The sequence below is a fragment of the Amblyomma americanum genome, chromosome 11 (genome assembly GCF_052857255.1).
Source record: "Amblyomma americanum isolate KBUSLIRL-KWMA chromosome 11, ASM5285725v1, whole genome shotgun sequence".
Lineage (NCBI taxonomy): Eukaryota > Metazoa > Arthropoda > Arachnida > Ixodida > Ixodidae > Amblyomma > Amblyomma americanum.
Window position 1 is genome coordinate 38,360,488 of NC_135507.1, and position 21,505 is coordinate 38,381,992.

Genomic DNA, 21,505 nt, shown 5'->3' on the forward strand with positions numbered 1-21,505 from the left:
CATGAGTGTGGTAGAAAATAATTAGCAGGCTATCAAGAATTTAATAGATTTTGTCTTTAGTTTTTAGGGAATTGAGTTCATAAGACATCTACTTCAAGAATTGCTCCAGCACTAGTGAAAAGAACATCTAAAACGCGAAATGATTTCATGAAACATTATATTAGTAAGTATATATGCCAATTCCATTAGCAGAAAAAGAAGCCTTGGCTCTTTACACCCAACTTCTTATTGCAGTACAGCTTACGACGTCTTGAAATGAAGGCGACATTGCTGTGCCTGTGCGTTCTTTCTGCGGTAATTGTCGCCTCACAGTAAGTCGACCGCTCAGCGTTTGTTGCGAGCAGTGCATTTGCAGTAAATCAATAAATGCTCACGTCGTAATGTCAAGGTAACAGGGATATAGCCGTATAGAAATGTTATTTTTACTGGCTCAGTTGAGTAGCAGTTGCTTCCCTTAACCAGGCAATGCGTCAACTAACTGCCAACGCTACCCCCATGAACTATTTTACACTGGCTAATGTGAAATCTCGTATTGTGGAGGTAGTCTCGACGCTGCTTCTAACTCTCCAGTCTTTAACTCTGATTGAATCGACAGGTTACTTTAATTAGCTACTTTAAATAGATGTATTTTGACCGCATATGTAGCAGTTGGGCGACGAGCTATTATGCTTCCTTTGTTGACTATACTCGTGTTTTATCACCAACACTCACGTCACGAGCTGTTGATGCAGGAAACCAAAATTGCGGTGCATGCGCAGAAGCCGCCGACTTATGTCGCCTTACGGTCGTGTGAAGCCCATTAAACACGCCTATTGCGACACTCCTATCTGAGCTCCCAGAACTAAGCATAATACATCTCGCTACGAAAAGAGTCCATAGGGAGGGCTTCGTAATTGGGCTACTGGCATCTTTATTGCGCGCTGGCAATATACACCACCTTATGCGTTTCGCTTCCATTGAATTACGGTCACCGTGCCCAGCACTCACACCGTGCCTTTGGCCTGAGCATCCGGTCGCTCTAGCCATCAAGCCACCGAGGCAGCGGCCGCTCTGTGCGTGTCTGTTTAGTAGTTGCAATCAATTAGTGTGACACAGTAAGGTAACTTGAAAAAAATCATTTAGATTAGCCCAGCTAATCAAGGATATGCAAAGCAAAAACGAGATTGAGGTCTCCATTGACCCACGGAGCCGGTTGTGCGCCTTTCCTTTCGTGAAAATGAACGGCCTTTGCAAAGTTGTCAACGCCAATGAACTCTATATGGACGCCGTCGTTTACTTGTTTTGTTTGGTTTTTGAGGAAAGGAAATTGCACAGTAGCCGTCTCACATATCTCGATGGACACCCGAACTGCGCCGTAAAGGACTGGATAAAGGAAGGAGGGAAGAGGAAACAGGTAATAATAATTGGTTTTTGGGGAAAGGAAATGGCGCAGTATGTCTCGTATATCTTTGGGCACCTGAAACACGCCGTAAGGCAAAAGAAAGAGGAGGGAGTGAAAGAAGAAAGAGGTGCCGTAGTGGAGGGCTCCGCAATACTTTCGACCACCTGGGGATATTTAACGTGCATTGACATCGCATAGCACACGGGCGCCTTAGCGTTTTGCCCCATAAAAACGCAGCCCCCGCAGTGGGGCTCGAACCCGGGAACTCCGGATGACTAGCCGAGCGTCCTAACCATTGAGCCACCGCGGCGGGTAAACTGAAAATTTATAATAATTGGTTTTGGTGGAAAAGAAAATGGCGCAGTATCTGTCTCATATATCGTTGGACACCTGAACCGCGCCGTAAGGGAAGGAATAAAGGGGGAGTGAAAGAAGAAAGGAAGAATAGGTGCCGTAGTGGAGGGCTCCGGAATAATTTCGACCACCTGGGGATCTTTAACGTGCACTGACATCGCACAGCACACGGGCGCCTTAGCGTTTTTCCTCCATAAAAACGCAGCCGCCGCGGTCGGGTTCGAACCCGGGAACTCCGGATCAGTAGTCGAGCGCCCTAACCACTGAGCCACCGCGGCGGGGAACTGAAAATTGAAAGTTGGATTTTGAGGACAGCCGTGGCGCTGCGCAGCGGCGGAACACCTGTGATAGTTGGATTTTGAGGACACCGCGGCGCTGCGCAGCGGCAGAACACCTGTGGCTCGGTGCTACTAGTGGCGCATGCGCAGTCGTCACTAGGGAGCGAGAGAGAGAAAATAGGCAGTGGCTTAGTTCGGCTATGCCAGGATATACGTAGCGAAAGTTAAGGCATAGCATGGTTAGCCTTGGTTAATCCTGATTGCAAGTCCAGGTTAGTCTGGTTGTCTAGCTACGTTGTTGTCGCATTAAAGACGACACAAATGTGGTTGCGGCGCACGCGAGCTCTCCTTTTTAATTCTCCAACATGTTATCAGGCATGTGACGCAGCTGGCTAAGCGAGCGGAGGCGAGCGCAACGACGAGGAATGCGGTGTGACGTCATACCAAACGGCGGCGGGGGCGAGCCGCGCGGTGTGACGTCATGCCTGATGACGCGGCGAGCGCGCAAAGCACAGTAAACGTCTCACATATCTCGGTGGACACCCGAACCGCGCCTTAAATGAAGGGATAAAGGAGGAGGGAAAGAAGAGAAAACTGAAAATTGAAAGCTGCATTTTGAGGAGCGGCGCTGCGCAGCGGCGGAACACCTGTGGCTCGGTGCTACTAGTAGCGCATGCGCAGTTGTGATTAGAGAGCGAGAGAGAGAGAAATGCACCGTGTGTCGTCACTGCTCCTCGCGCATGCGCAGCACGGCTCTCCAGAAATCGCGCGAAACTGCTCATCATGTGGCCAGTAAAGCTTTCACTTATAAATTTTTTTGAGGAAAGGAAATGGCGCAGTATCTGTCTCACATCTCGTTGGATATATCAACCGCACCGCAAGGGAATGGATAAAAGAGGCAGTGAGAGAAGAAAGGATGAAAGAGGGTGCCATAGTAGAGGGCTCCGGAATAATTTCGACCGTTCTCTGCATGTTTATGTGGTGAGCTCTGCGCGATATTGTATACAGCTCGTTCGGTCGAAAAGCCGTCGGCGTAGTAGTAGTCGGCACCGCGCGTGTCGGAAATAATGTGGGCCTGTGAAGAAAAAATTGTACATTATAATTTATGATTCTAGTGGTTGATATTTGATTGGTGTGTGATAGGCGACGACAAGTGAATAAAATTATTGTAATTATTATATTAAAAACAAAGGAAAAATAAAAAAGTAAAAACGGGAGTTAAAAGGTGTCAAAATGCTCCGAATGAAAAGGCAATGCTTGATGGCGCTAACTAAGAAAATTTCGAGTGTTTATTTGGTCAATTATTTCAAATAACTTAAAAATGAAAAGAGTCGCAATAACATCAGATGACGCATCACACGGCGTACGCTATCGTGTCAACTCATAAGCGCAGCATGGGAGTCATTGAACGATTTTTTGTTACAAGTATACTGGCAGCGGACGTTGTGTGTAGTGGATTGACATCAACATTGCACCACGAAAGAAAGTATTAGCGAAGAGATGAAGTAGACAGAGATTTTGAAACAAATGCTTACTCTTGTTCATGGTGTTTCGCGACATCGAGACTGACGTAATTCCTATAGGTAATTTCTCCCGCCCTGTTATGAACCTGATCGGCGAATCATAGCATCTAAATTTTGAATTCCAAGCAAATCTTCTTGGTCACTGTAACGTTACCTCTAGAGATGTGCGGGCCATACTCTACATTTCAGTAATGATAATAAGTGATAAGTTCAGTCAGCCATCAAGTACACGTATACATGATGATGCAGTGACATCTGAACTAGCTTGAAAAAGAACAGCGTCATCACGATGCCCGATATATATAAAGCGTCATTGCAGCGCTGCGTTTATTATCCCTTATAATAAACGAGAAATAAAACGTAATTCACTCCTGTATCTCGTTGATGTAGATGCTGCATTTAAGCATCTGCTGTTCACCGCTGAAAAATTTGGTTCCATGACAGCAATTAGAACCCAGCAACTTTCTCCATTGTCGTCGGAAGAGGTAAATATAGAGAGAAAGAGAAACAACTTTTTTGTCCTACAATGCCGAAATTTAGGGCAGGTGGACTTGGTGTGGCCCCCAGATGAGGGAGACTCCCTGAGCGCACGAAACGAGCGCCAGTTTTATGGTCTTGCCTGGCCTTCTGAGGAGTTGGTTCCATCCCTCCTCGGAGGAAACTGGCAGTAATGTTCGGGGGGGGGGGGGGCGGGGGGGGTTTCCCGCGGAACCCAAGAGGATATGCGCCTGGACGGCGATTTCTCCTTGGTTACAATTGATTTTTTGCAGGCTGGGTCGTATTCCCCGTCTTTGATGAGAGATAATTTAGAATGGCTAAGGATCGAAAGTGTCTGCAGCCTGTGGAGCATTTTGGCTTGCGCTCGATTCAAGTTAGGGTGGGGAGGCGAGAGTTGGCGTCTCGTCTCTCTGTGGCGGTTGGTGATTTCGGCTGAGGATTGGGGAGCCTCGGCAACCTCAGCATGCCTTGAGGGCAGCGACAACAGAGCAAATGACACAAGTAAGTTGGAGTGGACGTGGTGAAGGGCTCCGGATTCCTTTCTTAGAGCTGCGGTTCTTCCCGTGTGTTGATATCACAGAGCAGTGGTGGCAGTAACGCCTTTTGAGTTTGACCTCTGTCGAAGCCTTGCTACCCGGCAGTGATTCTACTAGCGTGATCGGGCTAAGGAACGGGATAGTTATTACGTTCAAGCATCGACGCTACTGAAATTCGTGGTAGCTGCGCTCACGATTGTCATTACAGAGTATCGTAGGCGTCCAGTAACAGTAGAGAACTCAGCGTTAAGAAAGTTTTGCTGACAATCGTAATGGTGCCGTTTTACCTTTACGTTAAAACTTTCGTTCACGCTATTGCGTATCTCTCCATCGGCAGTATGCTTTTTGGAGCGATTGAATCATAAATTTCTGTCCCAACATACACAGTTACAAACAGTTCGAATACAGGTTTTTTTAGCTGTAACAAGTATGTACATTTATAAATATCATGACACTGATCTACAGGAAATGATTTGCGTTAGCAACTTGTCTCAAAGTAGTTTTGTTTCAGCCATTAATAAAGTTAAGATTTTGGTTCGTTCCTCTATTTGCAGATGCCAGCCCTTTTACTGGCCATACCAACGTCCACCTTATTGTCCTCGTTGGGTAAGCGCATTTGCAGATGTTGCTTTTTTAAAAACACTACATGCAGACTTGTGGAAATGCTGACCTCCACTTGTTTTGTTCCACGGTCAAGTGTAGTCTCAGCTTGAGACCTACGCAGAAATCGTGGTTACAAAATATGCTTTCGCATCTAAGCAAAAGTGTCATTGAAACCCTGACTCAGACGCGCTAGTTTTGTACCATTTTAAGCAAATCATGGCAAGTTAAAAAAAATATCCTCAGCGAATGCATAGAAAAAATGCGTGGGGTTCAACGTGGCTTGAACCTATTTATACGAGTGAAAACTGTTGAACATAGTCTCTACTGGCTCAAATAAAATGTCAAGGTCAGGATCAAGGTCAGGTACCCAATGGTCATGCTTATATGATCACAGGAGTCTTACTGATCATAGCTTGGGCCATACCACAACTCAGCTAAGTTCGATTTGACTTTCTGAGGCATTGAAGGCCACTGTCGATATGGTGCCTATTGTCTAAAATCAGTTGTGAATAGCCAAGGTCAAAGGTCAAGGTCAGATGCCCAATGGTCGTAGTCACATGTTCACGTGATCATATCGTCATAACTTGTGCCATACAACCACGCAGTTAAGTTCGGTTGGACCATGTAAGGCATTGGAGGTTATTGTCTCATCCACATCGAAATCGGAATTGGCACCCCGAGGAGTAGAGTTCTCGCTCTAAAATATGTAATGAAAACTAAAGGCAGGCTCTCAAAAGGCTCAGTCGCACCGTAAAGGGTAGATTTCTAATCGATAACAAGGGAAACGTTGTGGTTATTCCGGTCAGCAAAGCGATTATACAGAAAAAAAAGCGATTACAAATTCTTGGTAACGTGGCTAATAAGCATTGACTGCTTCGCCTTATAACTTTGAGTGTAATGATTTTCCTATTCATGCGAGATCATAAATTGCAAATGTGATTTATGACCATTTTATGCGAGGATTCCTCGTTTCGCAGCTGTATTTCAGCATCTTGCCATCTTCCAGGGGAGGCTTGAAGCTCAGGCCCCCGTCCCTCGACCTTGGCTCGCCTCCACGAACAATTTAGCAGAGGCGACGGCTCTAGATACACATTCACAGCTTTCCACGAGGCGAACCAAGGCTGCTCATTTAACCGCAAGCTTCTTCACGACGTTGATCCTCCATGCGATTGACGCGACGTTCAACTTCACTTTGCAAAACCGGTAGTCGCTGCAATAGGTCCCGCGCTAGGAGTCCTCTATGTCGCGGCTGACTCCTCGGCCCGTGCTTTTGAGTCAGCCTCCATACACGCAGCTGACCGGCTCCTTCCCATGTATTTGAGGGGGCATCATATCGACAAAAAATAATGTGGTTTGAAAGGACGCTAAAGGGAAATACGAGACTATATCAACAAGGACAGATTATTTCTTGGAAACACTTCGGAAATTTTTTTGCGGCCCGGAAAGGTGGCTACGTTGCAGATAAAATCGTAAAGAAAAGTCGCGAAAGCATTTCACGTTCAAACCACGACTAAAACATAAGGGCAGTAGCGTTATTTCTATAACGCTGTTTCGACGGAGTGATCCAACCACTTAAATGCGTCACTTCCAAAGACCGGAAACGCGCCCATAAACCGGAACGAGCCGACCGTCGCAGTCGGCTGTCAGGGCGGCAAGGTGTAAGGCGTCTGTAAATTATGCGATGGCATTAAGACCCACTGCCTATGTCACACTTTGCTCCTGCAAAGTGGTGTCACTTACACTGGTGCCTCGGCTAATTTGCCAAAAACATGAAAGAGCTAGCTAGAACCTTCAGGGTTGCTCCGTGGTAAAACGTAGGGATGGAAATCCTACCTCTATTTCTATGGAACACGTGGTCGTGTATGACAGCTCACAGCGAAGTCTTCAAGCTATCGTACTGCTACAGCTAATGGTTTTGAGGGGTCCTCCAAGTTTCTTGTGCTGTTATTCGCTACTTGTACGAATATTCCTACAAAACGAGTATTATTGCGAAACACTGAAGCAGAAGCTGCGGTGCTAATCTTCAATAAATAGTAGGAATACGAAGTCAGTTTATCAAATCGATGGTCGTCGAGTTACAAGATTAGGAAAATAATTCTTTGCTATTGATGGCGAAAGAGCAGAAACTAGAGCCACACTTCACAACAAGAAACGGGTGACCGCTTTGTATGAGCCGTGACCATCGAGATCGAGCATCAAGGCAGCATGCCTAACATGCCTCAGCCCTTGCGCGTGCTGCTGTCTTAGAGAACATTTTTGAGCATTATTCAACTTAGTCTTTCTGTGACTTGAAACTGGTTTCTGAAATAGTAGAGAAAAAAAAGCGCCCTTATGCACTGTGTAAAAAGAATGGGCTGCTCAGGGGAGGCAGAAACATAAACGTTACTGGGAATTCTGAATAGTCTGTCTGTATGTCTGTTGTTGCCAGGAAGAAAGAAAAGGAAAGTGCACAGGCCTGCTCACTGGCTCAAGCCGAGCCACAATGGCTACCACTTGCAGATATTAGGAGAGTTGAAAGATGGGATAGAAAGACAGGTTAATAAAGACGCGCTAAAGACAAGGCCGATCCCGGAGGTAGTGCAATACCAGGCCAACCGGTGGCGGAAGTGAAGCAACCTTCAAACTCTCCGAAACAGGTATTCTACGGGGTCCGGACATTCGATGTAGTATTCGATGTAGTTTGTACCCGGCCCGGACACTGGGAGGATTGACAGATTCTGAATAGTTCGCAAGATGAGTTGTTCTGCCACCATTTAGGGCAAAAAAGAATCTAGCGCCTGTATTTCGTCCGGCAAAAAAAAATCAAGTCCGGCTGCCAATGATCGATGTCAAAGCCAGGTAATGTGTGCGGTGTAGCTTAAGGATACTCAGCTAGGGCGTGAAATAGACCTTAATGTTCACGCATTACTTTAAAATCAGCAGTGTGATATGAGATGGCCGCGCTGCGAAGCATCCAGTTGTGGACAATATTCCTATTTCTTGAAAGAAATGAAAGCTGAAGATCCAGTCTAGGATCGATTTGCGACAGCTGGGAAAAAATGAAAATGAACATTCTGATTTCTCGAGAAATGTATTTTGGTCGGCGAAAGCGACTGCACTGTTTGGACGCTTCCATACACAGATATTTCTTAACTGTAAATGGCCTGTGAACAAATATTATGCGAGCCGTCAAGGCACTGCACTCTTTGTCCTTTGCTGGAGACCACATGAAACCGAACTCCTGCGGGTAAATTTTGTGGATAATTTGTACGCCTTTTTTTGAAAAATTATTACAGGTACCTTCCAGTCATCATTGCCTCCAAGGTTAATCGGCAATGGTTAGAAGGAGTTCAAGTTTCTGATAAGAGTGAAGGACACGTTGAAATAACCAAACAAAACAGTGATGACAACCACCTCTTCAAAATATATTGGCTAAACTGCTCAGATAAAAGGTGCACCCGTCTGTGTGAACGTGATAAGATAGGCCCGGGGATTTCTAGTGGTGATGCTGCGGAGAAGAGATGGGGGCAGTAGTGACAAAGGCCAGAAACAACGACAGCGACCGAATGCATGAATATTTATTGAGAAAAAATAAAAGTCAGCGAGTTTTAAGCAATGTGGGGCTGAGGCGAGTGCGTACAAAAACGCAGTAGAGGTGCATGCAAAATGATAATTAGCCATTACTTTTTTTCACCAACAGTATTTAATCAAAATTTATGAAACTTACAAGGAATACATTGCATATATATCTGCCGGACCTATATTACTTTGCAGTGTAATCTCTGCACGAATGACTTACTTGTACCAGGTTTTTTTTTTCTTCCGGTACAGCCATGTCTTCACGGAGCAAATGATGCTCACTTCGTCTCAAAATTGGGCCCGCGGAGCACAATTTTTAGAGGCCCAAAATATGAATACCAGAAGGTGCTAAATTATTTTTGGTGGATGGGGGCTGTACAGCAGAGCAATATAGTTTATATTCGCGTCTTTTTTTAGAAAAACAATGAAACAGTCGAGAAACATCAGCACGATTTAATTGCAGTCGCATAATGGCACCAGCTACCTGGCAGAGATTAATGTGTGCACATGCCGAGGGATATGGCTCTTGGTAGTCTGTGAAACTTTAGCGCATTACCTTTTTCTCTAAGGGAGATAAATCATGAGGGAAATTGTTTTTTGGACAGAACCCGACCTGAGAAACCGAGATATTGAGTAAAGAATGAGCGAAATAGAAAGGGGAGGTGCTCTTCTGAAGTTTAAAACAGTACACGAGTGAGAGAACACAGTACTTAATGACTATAATATCTATATAAGCAAATGAGACAAAGTGCGAAACTTTGCAGTTTCATCGACAGGCTTTGAAAAAATGAATTAGGGACGTCTTTTAAACTTCCAAGCTTAATTATCTACGCGACGGAATACTTGAGTTAATTTACACCCCAGCTCATTTCTCCTAGTGCTCATTTTCGAAACAGTCATCCCAGTGTAGCGACTAGAAGGAAGGTAAGCAATGCTAAAAAAGATTTGAGGAAGCAAGAGGCTGGATGTACGAATTATTTTTCAGCAGTTGATATAAACAGTGAATCGTTAGCAACAAAGACTAATAGTTTTTAACAAAACTTAAATTATGTCGAATACGATCCATAGGGATGTCAACGGGAAAGTAAGGCAGTAATATTTTCAAGGAGGGCCAAGAAGAGCTTTGCAAAGGGGATTTGTTTGCACTTCCCAAACATAGGCGTCTACAGTTATAGTGGTGCACTTTATGATTATAGACGGAGGCTCGACAGCAAAAGCAGGAAGTTTAGGAAATAGCAGAAAACAGATAACAAGCAAATTATAAAAAGCATCAAAACAAGAAAAGTTATAAAGGCGCAAAAGAAACTGAAATGCATAAATACATGTTGAAATAGAAAGCGTGTAAAGATCAAATTATTAATAATCAGTTGGAAAAAGCGCTTAACAAACATAACTCGCACTTCCAATCACCCTGTAGATCTTCAAAAGGCGCTAAATCAATGTTATAATATGGAAATATTTAACAAGTCAAATTGAGACAAAGAAAGTAAAGAAGTTGTGCTGCTGATTAAAAATATGGCAAACATGCTGATCGTGAGGAAATGAAGTTTTGAGCACGCGTGAATAAATTCTTAAAATTCTAATTTCTCCTTGTAGGAAGATTACTTTTTTTGGATATGTAGCAACAAATCGATAACACAGGCGTTGTACTAAAACCGAAGGCTTTTTTGATGTTCATGCTTTCTTTTCTTTCTTTTATTTACTGATGAATAGAACGGTGCGGCTGGGTTTATTTAGGAGAAACATTTTTTTTAGAAAGGCAGCATTAATTTATAGAATACACTTACTTGTAGTCGAGGAGCGAAAATTTTATTCGTTATTCTACTCTACACTTACTAATCGCGGTATGCGAGGTGACACTGAAAGAAGGAAATAAACATTTGAATAGTGGTACATTTCGCATAATGGTTCGAGCACAAAGTACTAGAGGAGAAAAAAAAATCCTATTGTTCTGATTGCTTGCTTTCTTTTGTGCTTTATTTCTTTACCCTACATAGTGTTCCATGCATTTTCTTCTCTTCAGTGCCCACTCAAAGTAAAAAGAGTAGGAACCTCTTGTGGTGACTCTTGCGCATGCGTGTTCCCTGCTCCTGGACAACCTGAAAGGCCGCTTGCTTGCATATGGTCCCCCGCCCGGGCAGTTGAAAAAAAAAGAAGAGGACCGACAACTCAAAGATGGATTTAACATCCCACTTCGGCTGAATTAAAAATATCTTTTAGCTTGTTCGGTGTAACATTATTATTAAAGGATACACATGAAAAAAATGATGCCCCTACCACCTGGAAGACGTTGATGTAACGAGCGTTAGCTGTTTCATAAGTGACGTCACCTATCAATCGTCAAGTGGATACACCAGTGACGTCACCAATGACCAATTGGGTTGCTACTGATCTCCTATGGCGGCCGCCATCTTAGATTTATCGGTGACGTCATCAATTGGCGGCCATCTTCGATATATTAGTGACGTCGCCAATTAGGCCCTAATTCGATATACTAATGACATCCTCAATCAATCACAAATTGGCTTGCTGTATCGATTTATTATGGGGGCCGTCATGTTGAATTGCTCGGACTTCGAATATTTCACGCCGATGATTGGCGGTAGCGTACCCCTGGAAATCGAGCAACGTGATGAGTAACAACTAACGTTCTTAAAAGGAAGAAACATACTCCAGTTTCTCTAAAATCACGTGCAGTTTACTCTTGGTACTTTGTGACATGATGTTTAGTTTTTACGGCGCGAGGGCAATTTTCGCATGCCTTGGGGCAAGGTAGTTTTCTTTGGGCAATGTGAACCCAAGAGAATATTTCCCAAGCATTTCAACCTGGATAAGCCAAGCACCAGGACAGTGGACAGCTTACACCAATTCTATCACTGGCGGGTACATGGCGGCGCAGCAGCTCGAGAGTCCCTCCACCATCTTGTTAATTTATTACTGAGTAGTTTATGTATCTCTTCTTGGTAAAATTACAAATGTCAACTCTTTTTGTATACAAGTAGCATGTTTGCAAAGTATGATAGACTTGAGCAACAAACTACGCTGGAATCAAAGATTGGCAGGTTCTGCACAAGCTGCGCACTTTAATTTTTTTTTCGTTTTTGGGGAAAGGAAACGGCGCAGTATCTGTCTCACATATCGGCGCACATCTGATCCGCGCCGTAAGAGAAGGGATAAAAGAGTGAGTGAAAAATAAAGGAAGAAAGAGGTGCCATAGTGGAGGGCTCCGGCATGGTTTCGACCACCTGGGGATCTTTAACGTGCACTGACATCGCACAGCTCACGTGCGTCTTAGCGTTTCTGTGTGCTGTGCGATTTCAGTGCACGTTAAAGATACCCAGCTTGTCGAATTTAGTGTGACTGTCTCAATTCTTGGTTGCCGAAGGGGATTCCAAGAAAGTTCGGTGTATGTACAGTCATACTGCGCTGGACATTTAAAGGTATTACCTCGTGGAGGTTCGTTCACACGATTAAAAGATACAATAGTGTTCCCCCCGCCGGGAATCACCCCACGCGCGCGTAACGCAATGTTTTAAAAATACATTGCCTTTGAAATTATGCCTGATAATCTCAAAATCTATTTTAGCATAAGCTTGTTTGTTTTTTTACGAAAGGATGACATCATAATTTCACTGTAGGAACAGAAAACTGCTTTGAAATTATTTCCTTCTATGTATTCCTCAAGTTTTCCCCCAGTAGTTCCAGCCGGCGACAGCAGTGCCACCGCATCTTGCTTGTGATAAAGATCCGGGTGGGTTTTTAGATAAACGGTAAAGGGAAAAGTAGGAATAAAATGAGTTATATCTACTCATCAGTACGAAAACTAAACATGCAAAAATGTAAACGCGCTGGAAAGGAAAGACGATGCCATGAAGCAAGTGGTATAACCTAGTTATCGAACAAAGACGAGTGGCTTCATGGACACACAGAGAGGCAAGGAACACGCAGTATATATACGAAAATATGAGGGAGCAAAAAATCGATAATGGAAGTGTAACTGACAAAAGAAAATCGAAGTACAGGTCCTCGACCAGGGTAAAATAAAGTAGTCCACTGGTCGGTCAATGGCTGAAAACCGCGATGAAATTTTAGTTGGCCGAGGAAACCATGTAATACATCATGGTTTAAAGATCAAATAATGCAGGAGTGATTTAAAGATGCCGAGGGAAAGCGGGAAGAGAGAGGCGACGCTCTGAAATACATTAGATCAGTTATAGTTTACTCAATTAGGAAGGACATTATGGTAATCTTCCCGAGCAGTGAGGAAGCATAAGAGTGTACAATGAAAAAGAGCTTAAACCTTACTAATGGAAACTATAACAAGGCGGAAGCAAATCTTCCTACATGCACATCAGCAGGGATAGAACTTCAAATCAAGCTGATCAATGATAGAAAGATAGATGAAGAGGAGGAGGGAAAGAGAGGGATGTTAACCAGAAAGGGGTTCCGGTTGGCTACCCTGCACCGGGGAAGCGGGATTATGGGCTAAGAGGAGGAAGAGAAAAGGGGAAAAAGGCATAACACACACACACACGCACAACGCTGTCACAATTTGTCACTCAATCCAGTCGCTCTCAAGTAGCAAAGAGTGCCTTGTATGCTTTGAGGGCAGTCGACTGCTGTGGCCATGGACCGAGGATCTTTTGCTCTGTTAATGGGTGAGGATCGAGGCAGTCCAGGGCACAACACAGTTTATGTCTTGCACTCGCAAATGCAGGGCACTCACAGAGAAGATGAGCGATGGTCTCCTCACAATCGCAGCTTTCACAGGCAAGACTGTCGGCCATCCCCATCAGGAAAGCATAGTGGTTGGTAAAAGCAACGCCGATCCATAAACGGCATAACAATGTTGCGTCGCGACGTGCTAAGTTACGTGGAAGACGAAGGCACAGTCCAGGGTCCAGTGCCTTGAGGCGGAGGTTGCAAAACTCTCCCGTGTTGCACGCTAAAAGTGTGAGCTCCAGTGCCAAAGGGCGAAGCCCACACGCTGCGTCAGGTCTTGATATTGGGATCCTCACTGGAAGTCCTTTGTTGTGAACCGAACGCGCAGCCGCATCAGCCTGGTGCTTACCGTTAATACCATAGTGTCCTGGCAGCCATTGAAAAAATATGTCATGACCTTTGAAAACGGTGCCGTGGTACAGTATACGGACCTCAGCAACAAGTTGTTCCTGTGACCCGCAGCGTAGCGCAGCTTGCAGGGCTTGAAGGGCTGCTTTAGAGTCGGTGAAAGCCGTCCAGTCATGTGGAGGTTCCTGACTGATGAACTCTTCCGCAGCCCATAAGGCTGCGAGTTCCGCACCAGTTGAAGATGTTCGATAGGTCGTCTTCACTTTCATGAAGATGGATCTGGCCGGTATCACCACCGACCCCGCAGGACTGGTCGAGTGAACTGATCCATCTGTGTAAACATGTATGCGGTGACTGTGGTAAGAATGCAGGTGATTCAATGTCAGTTGTTTGAGAGCGGGCAGTGATACACCAGCTTTCTTCGTAATTCCAGGAATATAGAGGTGAAGCCGAGGTTCATGAAGACTCCATAAGGGTGAGCATGGTCTTGACGCATAGGTGAACTCTGATGGAAGATATGCGCGATGAGCTTCAGTGACTTTGGCGAATGCAGTACGCGGCCTAATTATTGGGAGTGTTGCGAGGTGATGACAGGGAACCCGTGTGAGGTGCCGAATATGTGTTCTCACGGTGTCAACAGCGATGTGTGTAGTAACAGGATGTTCCCGGGCAACAAGAACAGTTGCTGCTGTTGATGCACATTTAGGCAGTCCAAGGCAGATACGGAGAGCTTGCGCTTGCACACTTTGAAGAGTCTTGATATTTGTCTTTATAATGGAACTGAATATCGGAAGACTGTACCGCATGTAGCCCAGAAAATCAATGAATTTACGAAAAAATATTGTATAAAGTGTTGGACACAGTCGTAATAAATGAGCGAATTCCGGAGAGCTCCCGACACACTAAAATACATTTAATATATTAAAGAAAAGTGGGCAGGATGAATACAAAACCGTTCAGTCTCATTACAATAACATGTGTTATATATAAGCTGGTAATGCAGGCGCTCAAGCTAAGAAGGCACTCACGAATGGAAATTAATAAGATACGCCATCTTCAGAACGAGATAAGAAGCGGTATGCGCTACATGATAGCGTGTTCGTGCCTAGCCAATGCATAGAAAAAGCTAGGGGGGTAAACAGGGCGCTGCCGGACATAAAACGGTGCGTTCAACAACGTGAAGCGGGAACTCCGCAGGAAAATATTGAAACAATAATGTGTCAGTAATAAGATAATTGATTTCCTGCAGCACATATACCGCGATATTAAAGTTTAAATTGCGTGGGAGAAAATAAGAAGTGCAGCTGAGGAGGTACGCAAATGATTAGTGAATGTTTGTCATCTATCACAATTGCTCTTTATGCCTTATTTGACAAATATATAAAGAAGTCTGCTAGAAAGTAATGTAGGTCTAAATCTGTCCTACAGATTAGCCGAAAAGATCATAACGCAGCGACTCCTCGCTTTATAACATGGGAATTATATTCTAGTATAAGGATATAGCCAAGACGTTTGGCAGACTAATTCTTTTGGAGAAGAAGGAGACACTCTGGTCAACACATCTGCGCAATTCATTCAGGTATCGATGGTTTTCAGCGATTCCACTGATCAGGTGGTTAAAATACGATGCCAAGGAATACCTAGCCTGGCAGAGTACAAATATCTCGGAGCATTGCCATCCGGAAGTGGGGGAGGGGAGCAAAAAGGATGTTGCCCCCCCCCTGAAATTTCGGATATGTTTTATTCACTACTACGAATAGTGCCCTTTTGTTGCCAGCCTGCCACCTCCCCCATCCCTGGCCATGGGTCAGTATGGAACACGACGTGGTCTGGCAAGTAATTCGAGTCTCTGTGGTATTTTGTGCCCTTTTTCTGGGGTACTTAATGCCACCCCGGGGAAAACTTACCAGTACTGTCGATACAAGATTTTTTCAGAGCGACACTTGTGGTGAAACATTGTGATATGTGCTGAATAACCTGATATGATGGTTATATATGCTGAATAATTAAAGTATATGAATTCATTGTTCTCACTAAGGCAACTTCTTTACCGCTTATTTCAACAATTCCAGAAGCGGGGCTTGTTTATTCAAATGTTTATGTAGTGGAGCGTTTGATGGAATCCCGTCTGGCGAGGAGGGAATACAATAACAGAAAACGGGGGCACTCGCCAAAACAATAACAGAAAAATTGGCTGTGGTTTAGCTCTCGTTAACCCTAGTAGAACTGCGAAAGCTTCGTTTCCTTGGCAAGTCGTCTACGCTGCGTCTGATTCCGACGCTGTCGAGAATTCAAAGCGGTCACTTCCGCAGTTGAAGAGTCACTACGGGACGTGGCACTTCTAGCCGCATCTTCGTTACGACGCTTCTCGAGTCTTGCGGCGCGTTCTTCTGGCGTCTCATAAGCCCGTTGTCTCTTCCTCGCTTCGTTCTGTCGCTGTTGCGTCTATTTCGCGCTCCCCATAACGACTACAAATGCACGCCGTTTAGCTAAACGTTGTACCCGCTATTCATCCGTTTCTTCCACACGCCGCCGCTTCTTAGCTGCAGCACATCGTTGCAGCTTCACCTTGTACACATCATCCGACATACCATGGAGGATTCGCTGGGACGACTGCAACGAGCCGAGTTGGGGGGGAGGCGCTTTTCCACAGCTGGCATGACGTCACGTACAGCTAGCGCCCCTCGCGGAAGCGGCGCGCAGCTGCAGCATCGAGGATTCGCTGGGACGATCGGGACGAGCCGAGTTGGGGCCCCGTTTTTCCACAGCTGGTATGGCGTCACACATAGGTCACGCTAAAGGTCAATGGTGGATTCTCCGGGACGGCGGCCAAGAGCGGAGACCTCGAGCAGTATTGCTTTCGCAATAAAAACTTTTTTTTTACATTTCGGGGCGTGTACGGGTTCCTTGTTCACAATGGCAGCGGATGGACGAAGGTGGTGATTTATGGGTGATTTATGTGCGGTGCAGGTGCAGTAATGAGCATGCGTAAATCTCAAGAAGAGTACCCCGCGTTCGGTTCAGAAGTAAGCGGGATGCACAAGTGCTTCTAGAAGCAAGCGGGATGATAAATACTTCTCTGTCGCGATGACTGAGGCATTGTTCCAATTGTTGTTCCAAATGTTTTTCTTTTTTTCGTTTTTGGCGAGAGCCCCTGGTTTCTGTTTATCGCGAAGCCTACATGCATACTGAGACCATTCTCAGCTACGTGGAACGCATCCATGGCCCATGAGCGTCGCTTCGTAGCTTGCTGCTGATTGGTCATTCCTCAGGCTTTAAATTTCCGTTCGTGCCTGCATTCATTGTCACCATAGATGGTGATTCGCCCAGCCGCTAGTAGAGTGAAGAGGGGAATGTTATGTGTAGGTCAGGACAACTCTTGGGAAACAATAGCCCAAACTCTGCTGATATGCTTAGAACGCCTGTTTTTCCTGACCATGTCTAAAACTTGCTCGCCGCTCCGAAATCAGAAAATCATACCGGCAGAATTGTTTTCGGAGATTGCATAACAAGAAAACTAATGGGAACATGTACTCCATGAGCTTTTTTTTGGCGAGGCGGTAGAGGGGAAGGGCACGTCATGCTAAAGAGTACGAAATGTCATTTCTTTCAGAGATTTGTTGTTTTTTGAAAGTAGGATTGTCGAGAATGTCACCGCTGTACGACTAAGTAACCTGCAGCGGCATAAGTGGCCGCGTATTTTGAAGGCAATTGGGGTGCACTACCCATAAATATATAGTTCTCGCCTGAATACCCATGCATGTTATACTGCAATCGATACCAACTAGTAAGAAAGCTGCTGCTGAGCAATACATCGTACGAGGCGAGAAAATCTGCGTTGCACATTTTTCGTAATTTTGCATTCTACGAAATTTGCTAGCTATGGGTGCGAGCGAAAATAAAGAATAGTAAAAAAGAAAAAACAGCTGAAAATTGAATGATATAGCTTACATCAATCTCCGCTGCAGAAGTTATAAACCCTCTGCGGAGGCGTATAACTTTTTCTAATTTCTTTATTGCTTCATTTTTACGACGTTAACGCAAGTAGTTTTTTCAACTAATGACAGTTCCGCTACAATGAAGCCATATGCAAAAATAGGAGAAAAAATTGAGAAATGCACTTCTCGGTTTCATATGCCACCCGGTAACAGGAGGGAGCAGCGGTGCCAGCAGCATTAGGGTACTATTTCCTGGAGGAAAACTTGTGATCTTTTGAGATGAAGTCGATATTCTTCTTGTTGTGTGTTTCTGTGGCCTTGATCGAAGCCTCAGGGTAAGAATGGCGTTTTTGATTGCATAACTATGATGCTGTTTAATTACACGGAGCAGTAGTCGTAGCATAAGGAAAACAATCCTAGTAAAGGAAAATTCGTAAATAATTTATTTTATTGGTAGCCTTCCGATAATCGTTCCCGCTAAGGTCAGTATTATGCACAAAAGTAGAGAAAGAAGAGAAAGAGAAGAGGGAGATCAGGAAGGAACAATAAAACTCTCACAGAATGTTAAAAGTAACAGGGAGCCCTCTATAGCAAGTCGTTTTTCTCTGTCGTTTTTTTTTGCCTTGTCTGCTTCTATAGTTTTCGTGTTTTTAATCTACTAACACAACAAGAGACATGGCAGGAAGAGATTATTGATGACAAAGAACAAATTGAATAAGTGCGGAAGGGCAACCTCAGTTTTTAGGACAACGTTTTGTCAAAAGGCCGTGTTGTCGTTTTGTTGAAACGTTTTCCAGCGGATTCAGGATCTCTCTCAACCTCTGTTCACTTCGGTTCCTTGCCTGTTTAATAACACAAAGGCGCAACCCGCTAGAGAATCTGTTTACGCCGTGTTTATTTATCAAACATTAGAGCGAATACTTATTATTGGCAACTGTGTGTCGCCTTGGCTTTTGTGTCAATTTCTGCGCGGGTCTGTAATTAGAATCACTGGATGGAAAATAGATAAAAAATGTAAGAGGTGCAAAACATCACGTTCTGATGAGTGTGAGTGTTGTTTTACGGTGCATTATTTTCTGTATTTTGCTAGAGAAGCGTTACGCATTAGCGTTACCCTTCTTAACTTCTCAGATTTGTCCACATAGATAAGAGCGGTCCTTTAGAAATGTCTTATTCGTTAGATACTAATTATCTAGGCTCTGAGCGAAAGCAACGTGATGGAAGTCGATGAGTGCAAGAGCTTATTGTTTTCTCTGAGGGAATCCTGACATGACGAAAAAATTGTTACAGACACAGACAATACTTCCATGCTGTTTTGCAGCGATTCCAGGGACAAAGAATGAGACAAGTGCATAGACACGGCGCTGAACTTACAACTGGATTTATTGATATATGGATTTATTTATGTGTATCTGTTTTTAATTTGAGATTGGTTGCCTCTGTATTTACGAAGCGGAAATCGCCTCGATAAATCCAGTTGTAAGTTCAGCGCCGTGTCTGTGCACTTGTCTCGTCCTTTGTCCCTTGCGCTGCTGAAAAACAATGTCACACCAACTTGCCCAAGCTTCTACAGTACCTAAAGCTTCCATGCTGCTCCGAAAAAACTCGGTGCTTTTATAACACTCGTTGCATTTTTCTATTTTCAGATCCGATATTCTTACATGGGCCCCGACACGAAGACCTTTCTGTCCTCGTTGGGTAAATGCTTTTCTTGTTGTTCGGCGATTGCAAAACCTTCCGGAAAGTGCGCAAAAATACAAATATTGAAATATGCATTCGGGTGTTTAAAAGGGTGGCTTAGTTGTTGTCTGCAGAAAGGAAGCTATTTTGTGAGTTTAATGTGAGCAACGACTGAAAAGCCCATATCTGACGAGACCACTAAAAAGCCTGACAAGGTGCAGTGCCGACGCTGCTGGCAGTTTTTTTTTATGGGACGTTTATGTATTCTCACCAATTGCCTGCTACCTGCCCTGGTAGAGGTATCTTTGTTTCTTCTGACATTGAAAAGAACAATCGGTATTGGTTATTTTTTCACAATTTGCCATACATGCCAGTAAGCCAGCACCAATGAACTGACTTCAATGATGGACTACAGTGCCTGCTGATAGTGCGCTGGTCGAGCAGGAAACCAGGCTACACCTGTTACGAAAGTGGTTTTTCTCCTTTCCGCTTGGCTGCACCTTCTTCTCCGCCCGCCTGTTCCGCACACCGGACGGCATCTTCGCTAGTGGGCCACCTAGTTCTTGCGCGCGAAATGTGGCTCGTAAGGCCCACACCACAATCAACATGCACATCATTGCAGACAGCATTCCGGCGTATGTTGTCAGCACGGCTCCGAACGGTCCCCTTCGTGCAAGTGCTGAGCTCTAACTAAGAGAAGGCCATCAAGCAAATAAGCGTTGCTGAGCGCTCGTACTGCTAATGATGCGACTTCCACTTCGTCTAAGTAATATTCTCTCTGTTGCAGCCGGCTTGGGATTCTGGACAGTGAAATACATGCGGCAGTAGAAACTATCTTAGTTACTACATGCACCAACGTGCACTTCGCCGAGATCACACGTATTGCCTTGATGTGCACATCCTTTGTTGGTCGACCGATCCTGATTGTATTTAATACCAGCGCGATTAGAACGGAATATTTCCGTACATTTTAAGCAATAGCGCAAAATCGTCACGCCTCACCAAGCGCGATGGCCAGACCAGGATAGGGGGACGGCAAACAGAAAAGCTTTTCTACTGATTACTGCGAATGTTCGTTGCACTGCTCTTTGTCACCTTTTCTTCTGTAACGACAACTGTGGAATTTGGAATGCATATGAACACCCAAAATGATCTACTGAGCACAAGCGAAACAGCGACCCCAAGTCAGCGATTTCAAGTGTGTTTTCGTCGTTATACTAGCAAGATTACAACTGGCGTCTTAAGAGGAATACTGCGAGAATGCGCTCTTGGTAGTAACACTGATATAAAAGAGAGGGATACATTCTTCAAAGCATTTCCTTTGGATCTATTGATTTTCGTGCACTAACGTTACATTATCGAAGCACACATTCCTCCACATTCCAGGATGTGGGTAGAAAAAGTTTATTAGACATTGACAACCGCGTAATATCTTCAAAGCTTGTCGATCAGTAGAATGCTGCATTCGCCAGATGTGAATGTATTATATTTTTGATGTTGACGAAAAACTACGGCACTGGAAGACGTAGGTCGACAGGATTGGCGCCGGTGCTCCCGAGATCTTGCGTCCTCTGTCAGGGCGTTGTTTTTCGCGAAGAAGCATGTACCACCTACGTCAACTTACCCGTCTCCTACAGTTCATATATTTTTCACCGAACCATATTCCGTATGCAGATACCGCTGTTTTTAACAATAAAGCCGCTCGCTATACGGTAAGTCGTAGTTTACGCGCAGCGGCCGCAGCAAAGCCTAATAATTTTCTTTGATACGGAAAGAATGAAGATATAGATTCACCTCAGTCACTCGAATGAATGCATGACTACTTCAGCAGAAATCACTGGGGCGCGAGGAACAATTTGTTTGGTCAATAATTATTTCTCCGTGCTTAACAAAGGCGTTTTTTTTGTTTAGTGCCCTCTAAAAAGTCGACCTGGAAGAAATTGCGGATACATGTGTATATGCGTAACAACGCACCCGAACCGTGGGGGATCCAGGTTTCCTTGTGTATGGTCCCCAGCACAAGGAATACCACGACACCGACGCTGATTTGTTACCACGCGAAAAAACGTCAATAAAGTCAACTTCG

The 21,505-nt window shown here is 44.5% G+C and overlaps 2 long non-coding RNA genes across 2 annotated transcripts; both read left to right on the forward strand.

Annotated features, from left to right (window-relative positions):
• The first annotated feature begins 234 nt into the window (after nucleotides 1-234).
• Nucleotides 235-10,955, forward strand: LOC144109512 (uncharacterized). The gene is made up of 3 exons (XR_013309613.1): nucleotides 235-311; nucleotides 5,125-5,176; nucleotides 10,755-10,955. It is a non-coding gene; the product is annotated as an uncharacterized LOC144109512 (long non-coding RNA).
• Nucleotides 10,956-17,922: 6,967 nt separating this feature from the next.
• Nucleotides 17,923-21,505, forward strand: LOC144111252 (uncharacterized). The gene is made up of 3 exons (XR_013310012.1): nucleotides 17,923-18,074; nucleotides 19,386-19,437; nucleotides 21,331-21,505. It is a non-coding gene; the product is annotated as an uncharacterized LOC144111252 (long non-coding RNA).